This window comes from Lutra lutra, chromosome 7 (assembly GCF_902655055.1).
Source record: "Lutra lutra chromosome 7, mLutLut1.2, whole genome shotgun sequence".
Lineage (NCBI taxonomy): Eukaryota > Metazoa > Chordata > Mammalia > Carnivora > Mustelidae > Lutra > Lutra lutra.
The window spans coordinates 100941175-100950671 of record NC_062284.1 but is presented as its reverse complement, the minus strand read 5'-3'; the positions used below and the strand labels follow the sequence as shown (position 1 = coordinate 100950671).

Sequence of the window (9497 nt, the reverse complement as noted above, 5' to 3'; positions counted from 1 at the left end):
TATTTGAAAATTATTTCTAGGTAATTCAAAAATAATTAATACTCTAATTACCAGATAGAAAAATTAGTATACAAAGTTGCTGCTTAGAAAAAACAATACACAGTATTTTTTTTCTTTTGTACTAGCAATTAGCATGTAGAAAATAAAAATCTTAAAAGGCACCATTTGCAATGGAATAAAAGTATGAAGACTGGGGAATAATGCTATCCCTAAATGTAAGGCTATATGGAGAGAATTTTAATAGTTTATTTTAAATTTCAAAGAAGACCTCAATATACAGGAATTGGAAGACTGGAAGAAGTAAGTGGTACAGAATTTGTTCTTCAACAGTAAACAACTGGAAACCTATACAAAAGATATGAGACAACTGTTTTCAGGCGACTACCAGAGGCTGTAAGCTGCACAATTCTCAGAGCACAGAAAGGGCCAGGAGATGTTCAAATTCCACCCAGCCAGAGGTAAGAGATGCCACTGAGCAACAGGGCAATCAACAGAAATCCCAGAGGGATAAAGGTTTAATATTAAAGCTAAACTTGCCCGTGAATAAAGGCTGGTCTAGGTACACTCTAATAAAACTGAAAATAATCCTTGAAAATATCAAGTTGAGGGGCCCCTGGGTGGCTCAGTCGGTTGACTGGCCGGCTCTTGATTTTGGCTCAGGTCATGATTTCAGGGTTCTGGGATCCAGTTGGGCTCCAGGCTCAGTGGAGAGTCTGCCGTCCCTCTCCTCAGTCCCTCCCCTTGCTTGTGTTCACTCTTTCAAATAAATAAAATCCTTTAAAAAATTTAGAAGAAAGAAAATATCAAGTTGATTCACAACTAACCTAATAACCTGTGTGCCAAAACAAACTTCAAAACTCTGAAAAAAGAGAACAAAATGCAAATATTTAACAATATAACATTTGGAACATCTGATATCAAATAAAAAATCACTAGACCACAGAAAAAAGCAACAAATTATAAGAAAAAGATGTCAAAATGATATGTAATAGAAAATATGTGCATTCCAAATATATAAAATATTATATATAATATTCATATATACCTAATATGTATACATATATAACGCAGACACACATATGTTTTACACATGCACACATCTTTTAGTTCATGCTCTTTTCACTTCACACTGAACTTCAGTGCCAATGTCACTAGACTTCCTGATGATTCAAAAGTGATCTCTTTGTCTACATAAAATTTTCTTCTCTCCATGTTTTATAATAAAACAAAACAATATAAATGCTAGTGAGTATGGAAAGGTACATTCTACAATCTTTGTTTATTCATGTGTCTCAAACCCTTTAAGAGTAAAAAAAAAAAAAAGCGAAACATTTTTCTCCCTTTATTTTCTTTGGCTTTAGCTATTCCTAGTATACTCATTATACTGTATCTCCCGGTTTTGCAAGCAGTAGTGTGCTGTGACTGTCTCTCATCAGATCATGAGAACCAATTCTTAATATTTAGGAATGTTGCAATCTTATTGCTAAACTGTTAGTAGATTGATCTCACTCATTTTATTGGAAGTACTGACACTACAGAGACTGACAAACAGTACAAATCAGGGGTTTATTTCATCATGCTGGTGTGTCCAAATAAGGCTAGTATGCTATATACTTTTATAGTACATAAAAATATACTATACTTTTTAAAAAGTATCTCGGGCACCTGGGTGGCTCAGTCAGTCGAGCGTCTGCCTTCAGCTCAGGTCATGATCCCAGGGTCCTGGCATCCAGTCCCACATCGGGCTTGCTGCTCAGTGGAGAGCCTGGTTCTCCCTCTCCCTCCCTCTCTGCCTACTTGTGCTCTCTCTCTCTCTCTGTCAAATAAATAAATAAAATCTTAAAAAAAAAAAAATCTCCTAGAGAGTCAGAAAACTATGACCTACAGGTCGAATCTGGCCTGCTGCATGTTTTTGTGATTAAGTTTTATTAGAACCCACTCGTTTGTCCCTCTGTTTACATATTGTTGATGACTAATTTTATGTTATAACAGCACAGTTGAATAGTCATGACAGAGAGCCTGAAATATTTACTATCTGGCTCTTTACTGAAAAAGATATGGTAAACAAAAGCTATATTGAGCAGAGGTAACAGACTTGCCAAATAATAATTAATTATAATTTGAATAGATTTCATCAGAAACTTCCATCTTGGAAAAGTGCTTTCTACATATTCTTATACACATGAAGCCTAAAATCTTATGGCAATTTTTTTTTAATATTCAGATGTCTAAAAACAGCACACATTGGGTAGAATAACCCCTTTCTGTTAAAAGGGGGAAAAATTATATTTATGCACAAATATTTTGGAGAAGATACACAAGAAACTGGTAACAATAGTTGCCCCTGAAAAGAACTGGGTTACTCGTGAACAGGGCAAAAAGGAGAGTTTTCACCGAATATCCTCTTGTATTTCTTGAATTTTAAACCATGTGTTTGTATGACCTATTTAAAAAACAAATAACAGGTCTAAAGATTATTGGCTAAGAGGAGATTTAGGAATCTTAATCCTTTCTTCTAAAAGGCTTTCTGGTATAATAGAAAGAATATTGTTTCAGGAGTTAAAAAAAAAAAAAAAAAAGAAGAAGAAGAAGAAGAAGACCTGGTTCCAAAACCTGATCTGCTACTTACTAGCTTTGTGACATTGGCCGAGTTCCTTAAGTTAGCTGAATCTCAGCTTGGGCATTAATAAAATCAGTATAACAAAAGCTACTTTGTGAGGATTAGACATTATATAAAACCACCTTGTACTTACTTAATGGTAGCTATTATTCCGTGGATTTCAATTATCCCAGCTATCCATTACCACCAATTATGTATTGGATGTTGATTAAAGGGAACCTGCAGTATGAATGAGGTCTAAGAGAGTCTTAATTTACAGATATATCAACTAACTACTTGTGGGGGAAAACCAGTCAGTCTTTTAAAAATTGTATTCAGGTGCTTTTTGGGGTCTTCTAGTACAAAAGTCTGGGTTTCTTTTTAAGGCTTCTTAAGGACTATTCCAAGAGATCAAGCAATTGTTGACATTTAATAATGGCCCCAAGGCCACAATGCAATTTCATATTGGTTCTCTCTCCTTCTCCACTTCACTTCTCCTTTCCTAACGCTGTTTCTTGGAACTGCTTGCCCTAATAAAGTAATAGCCCATGAGTCTTTTGCCTTAGGTTATGTATACTTTTGGGGAAAACTCAAGCTAAGACTGGGGCCTGCCTAATCCTACTGAAGAGAGTCTGGGACTGTGTAGCAGTTACTGTTGGTGCCCTACCCATATGGCTTCATCCTCTAATATTAACAGGGCTTGCTTTCATGACTGCCAGCATTTGCATCTCTTGCTCTGTTGGAGGGCTTTCTTTACAATCCTCAATCAATATCTTCTCCCATTGTATGAGGTATCTTTCATTTTCTTGATGGTATAATTTCCCCCTCAAAAGTTTTTAATTTTGAAGTCCAACTTTTCAAAAAAATTTTTTTTCACTTGTCTTTTTGGGGTTGTATGTCAGAGATCATTGCCTAACCCAAGTTCACGAAGATTTACTACTATGTGTTCTTCTAGTGGTGTTACAGCTTTTTTACATTTAAGTCTATGATCCATTTTTAGTTAATTTTTGTGTAGGGTTCAGGTAGGGGTCTTTCACATGTGGATATTCAGTTATCCCAGCACCATTTATGGAAAACATTTCTTCTCCATTGAATTAGCTTGGCACCCTTGTGGAAAATCAATTGATTGTAAATGGAAGGGTTTATATCTGGATTCTCCATTTTACTCCATTGTTCTATAGGTCTACCCTCATGCCATTACCACAGTGTCTTGATTACTATAGTTTTGCAGTAAGGTTTGAAATTGGGAATTGTAAGTCCTCCAACTTTGGACTTCTTTTTCAAGATTGTTTTGGCTATCACCTTTGCTTTCTAATTTACACATTTTTGGATCTTCTTTAAGAAATCCTTTTGGGGGGCGCCTGGGTGGCTCAGTCAATTAGATGTCTGCCTTCGGCTCATGTCATGATCCCAGGGGCCTGGGATCCAGCCACGCATTGGGCTCCTTGCTCAGTGGGGAGTCTGCTTCTACCTCTGCCTGCCGCTCTCCCTGCTTGTATGCTCAGTCCCTCTCTCTGTTTCAAATAAATAAATAAATAAATCTTTAAAAAAAGGAAAGAAAGAACGAAATCCTTTTGGACACCAAAGCCAGAAAATATTTTCTTTTCAAGAAAAGTTTTCAAGACGTTTTATCATTTGTCCTTCTCATTCTAACTACTGATCTATTTGGAATTTATTCTAGTGCTTAGCAGAGTGTAGGGATTTAATGTGATGCTTTTAAATTGTATTAACACTTTTTTTAAAGTCCATTTTTTCTTTCACTTATCCATGAAAAAAGCCTGCTTTTTTTTTTATGAGATCTAGTTTCCATATAGGTGTAGTTCTGTTTAGGTATCCTGTTCTATTCTATTGTCATTTTTTCTATCCCTGAACCAGCACCACACTGCCTTAATTATTATAATTTTTTTTTTTTTTTTTAGATATCACAAGTAAGATTTTTTTGTTACCATTAAATGTCTGAATTTTAAACAGATTCTTGGACTGGTGGCTCATATCCATAAGCTTATTCAACTTTAGCACCAGTCTCATCTCCAGTAGCTTTTCCAAAACTACCTTCACCATGAAGCTCCATGAGCTTTCCCAACTCAAATTTGGGCTTCTTCAGCATTTTTACTTTTCTAACAAAGACATCATGGAGTGGATAAATAGATTGGCAAGTCTTTTCTATGTCTTTTTCCAATGATGTCTGAAATCAACTTATTGACTACTTCTTTCAAGTCATTTGTCTGTACTTTTTGGGTCATGGGTTTCCATCTTTTTTCCAAATTTGGTGGACCTGTTGTTGCTAAGCATAAGAGGTCTTTTAAATCTGACTGTTATGTTTCTTAGTAAAACCAACACAAAATAGATAAAACAAATAACCAACGGTATTCTTGACATCAATATGAGCTTAAATCAGGGTCTGCCATTTTTCTGACCATGGAACATATTTTGTCACGAATAAGACCCATGCCATGGAATTAGGCAGTTTTTGCCCTGAACATCCTCAGCAATTAGCTTGAATTTTCGAAATGCAATTTCATCATTCTGCAGGATCTGGAAGGTTCACTTCAAAAACACATAATGTTTTTGTGTTCTCATGGCCATTAGATGTGCTTTTGGTTCCTTGAGTTATTATGATTAGTGTTTTTCCAATATTTCTTATACTGAACATAGCTGGTGCTTTCACATCATACCAATCATTCTTAGAAAACGGATCAACCACTTTCTTCTTGCCACCTTTTGTAAGGCATGTGTTCTTGCCAACTGCCATGACACTGCTCAGGGAACCAAAAGGCTTAATTATGATAGCTTTTTAATAAGGTTTTTAAAATAAAACCTGTAAAGCAAATCTCCCCACCTTGTTCTTCTTCATAAGTATATTTATGGCTCTTACATATAAATTATAGATATAGTGTAACAGGTTACACACAAAACCACATTTGATTTCATTTGGATTTTGACTAGAATTGCACTGAATTTATAGATTATTTTGGAAGAAATGATTTTTAAAAATATTGAGTCTTTTAATCAATAAACATGATTCATTTACTTAGATTGGGCCAGAGTGTTGCAGATTTCCAGGGTGTCTTTCTCACCCCAAGATCCACTAGATCTTTTCTCCTTTATGCTACCTGTCTTGTTCCTGAGCTTAATGAGAATGTTTTCAATATATACAGTTAGCTGCTGTATTTGTCAGGTAACCTTTATCTGGTTAGAATGGTCCTTTTTATTTGTTTATTAAGAAGCTTTATCAGTGCTCCACATCACTCGACATCAGGGAAATACAAATCAAAACGATAATGAGATATCACCTCACACCAGTCAGAATGGCTAAAATTAACAAGTCAGGAAATGACTTGCTGGTGAGCTTGCAGATGCTGGCGAGGATGCGGAGAAAGGGGAACCCTCCAACACTGTTGGTGGGAATGCAAGCTGGTGCAACCACTCTGGAAAACAGCATGGAGGTTCCTCAAAAAGTTGAAAATAGAGCTACCCTACGACCCAGCAGTTGCACTACTGGGTATTTACCCTAAAGATACAAATGTAGTGATCCGAAGGGGCTCAGGCACCTGAATGTTTATAGCAGCACTGTCCACAATAGCCAAACTATGGAAAGAACCTAGATGTCCAACAGCAGATGAATGGATAAAGAGGATGTGGTATATATCTACAATGGAATACTATGCAGCCATCAAAATAAAGGAAATCTTGCCATTTGCGACAACTTGGATGGAACTAGAGGGTATTATGTTTAGCGAAATAAGTCAATCAGAGAAAGACAGTTATTATATGATCTCCATGATATGAGGAAGTTGAGAGGCAACATGGGGGGTTTGGAGGGTAGGAAAAGAATAAATGAAACAAGATGGGATTGGGAGGGAGACAAACCATAAGAGACTCTTAATCTCACAAAACAAACTGAGGGCTCCCGGGGGGAGGGGGGTAAGGAGAGGGTGGTGGGGTTATGGACATTGGGGAAGGTATGTGATATGAAGTGTGTAAACCTGGCGATTCACAGACCTGTACCCCTGGGGCAAATAATACATTATATGTTAATAAAATAAATTGTTTTTTAAAAAGAACCTAAAAAAAAAAAAAGCTTTTTCAAAAAATTGTGTGTTGAATTTTATCAAACATTTTGTTTTTAATGTTAAACTAATCCTGGATTTGAGATATAACCATCCTGGTAATGATCTTCTTTCTCTATTCACTTATATAATTTGCATACTACTGGAACTATAAGATTCTTGACTGATAGAACTCTGGGTCTGAAGTTTGCTTTGCATGGGGATTTTAATTCACTGGTAATTTATATCGTGGCTACAGAACTACTATTCAGAGATTCAATTTCTTCTTGAGGTAGGAAGAACTTCTGTAGGAAGTCATATTTTAATCTAATTTTCAAAAATTTTAGCTTAAATTTATCTTTTTTTTTTAAAGATTTTATTTATTTGACAGAGAGAGATCACAAGTAGATGGAGAGGCAGGCAGAGAGAGAGAGAGGGAAGCAGGATCTCCGCTGAGCAGAGAACCCGATGTGGGACTCGATCCCAGGACCCTGAGATCATAACCTGAGCCGAAGGCAGCGGCTTAACCCACTGAGCCACCCAGGCGCCCTTAAATTTATCTTTTTAATGTTGGAAGAATTTCTAAGCCCCCCTTTCATTTCTATTATTGTTTATTTGTTCATTCTCTTTTTTTTCTTAACCAACCTTTCTAGAAGTTTGATGCTTTTAGTATTCTTTTACATTGGCCTTGTACAATTTTGTTTACTATGTCATTTTCTTTTCTTACTCTTTCCTTCCGTTTTGTTTATTCTGCTGTTTCTTTTCTAACTTCTTAAGTTTTATGCTTTCAGCATTAATTTCTAGCCTTTCTTCATTTTTAATAGAAGCATTTAAGACATTATGTTTCCCTCTAAGCTCTGTTTAGCAGTAGTTTTTCAGTTATAGAATTCCCATTTAGTTCCATTTCTAGTTTCTATTTTTCTGCTGAGATTTCCCATCTGTCCATTCACACTTTTAATGGGATACTCTATGTTTTTCTTTAAATCCTTGACATATTTATAATAACTGCTTTAAAGTCCACATCTATTTATTCCAACATCTATGATCATCTTTGTTTCTACTAATTTGTCTCTTGACTAACGGTCACATTTCCCTGCTTCTTGAGTTGCTTGTCTAGTAATTTCTGCCTTGAGTAGAACAATTTTGGCTGCTACACTATAAGACTCTGTATTACATTGTCTTTATTTAAATAGTCTTGAGTTTTGTTCTGGCAGGCTGTAGATTACAGTGATTCACCTTGATCCTATTCCGGTTTTGTCTATAAGTCCAGGGCCAATGCCCAAAGCACTCGATAAGATCTCTCCAGTGTGAATGGACTGAAATTCCACAATCTTCCGGCACTGGCATTTGTGTTAAGTTTTCAGTTACTACTGGTAGGCCTCACATGGTCTCACTTTGTGTATGTGCAGGCAAACACTTACTTAGTCATACTCCTGAAGATAACCTTTCCATAGACCTTTGAGATTCCCTCCTTCACAGCTCAACCAACTGGGGTATACTGACCCACAAATTACAGCCATCTCAGCAGCTCAAACTCTGATCTCTGCCTCTTTTACCTAGCAATATTGCTACTCTGCACTTGGGCTCACTTCCCACACCACAAACCAGAAAGTGCCCTCATTCAGAGGAGCAAGGTAAACATAAAGGTCACCTTACACAATTTCCTTTATCTTAAGATCATTTCCCCATACTGTCTATCATCAACTGCCTGAAAAAAACTGTTTCATATATTTTGTTACTTTTATGGTTGTTGATGGCATGAGGTCAAGCCCTGTATCAGTTACTCCATCATGTCTAAAAGCAGCAATCTGCATTTTTTAATATTTATTGTTTATTCTTTTTCCTTCTGTTTTGTTTATTCTGCTTTCTTTTTTAACTTAAGTTTTATGCTTTCAGCATTAATTTCTAGCCTCTCTAGAGTTTAAAGCCTTTTAGTTTAAAAATCTTCAAATTCCATTATTTTCTGATTCATCAGTATGTTTCTTAATCTTCAAACATACGAAGTTTTTAAAATTATTTTTCAGTATGAATGTTTAATTTTATCCCATTGTGATCAAAGAATGCAATATGTATGATACCATTCTTTGAAATTTGTTCAGACTTCCTTTACAGCTCAATATATGCTCACAAATATATTTTTTTAACCAGAGAACATTGTTGTTTTGGTTTTATTTTTAAAAGATTTTATTTATTTATCTGAGAGAAAATGTGTGCACAGGAGGGGATAGGGGCAGAGGGAGAGGGAGAAGAAACAGACCCAATGCAGGGTTTGATCCAGCTGAAGGCAGCTGTTTAACCAACTAAGTCACCCAGGTACCACTATATGGTCACAAATGTAATCAAAATTAATCCACTTGAAAGAATATTCTACAGTTTTTGGGTGGAATGTTCTATATGTGTCCACGAAACAAACATACTAATTTGTTTTGTTCAAATTTTCTATAATCATGTCAATTTTGCTTTCTTGTGTGCTTGATGTATCACTGGGAAATAGGTGTTGAAATCTCTCATTGGGATTTGTCTCTAACTCCTTGTCATTCCTGGTGATTTGACCCTTTTATCATATCTAGTGACCCTCTTTAGTAATGCTTTTTGTTTTAAAATCTTACATTTTCTGGTTTTAATAGATTTATACTAGCTTCATTTTGCTTAGTATTTACCAGATATATATTTCCCACTCCTTTATTTTTCAATTTTTCTATATTCTTATTTTTAGCTATTTCTCTTGTGAAGATTGAAAAACATTTGTAGACATTCAGTTCAAACTTGTTTCAGTGCTGTGAAACAGGTATTCCCCAACAACATTTGGCAAAAATAGCTTGTGATAAAATATGCTGTTTCCTCACAAT

The 9497-nt window shown here is 35.7% G+C and overlaps 1 pseudogene; it reads right to left on the bottom strand.

Annotated features, from left to right (window-relative positions):
• Nucleotides 1–4562: 4562 nt before the first annotated feature.
• Nucleotides 4563–5351, bottom strand: LOC125103932 (40S ribosomal protein S3a-like; annotated as a pseudogene).
• Between the last annotated feature and the right edge of the window lie 4146 nt (nt 5352–9497).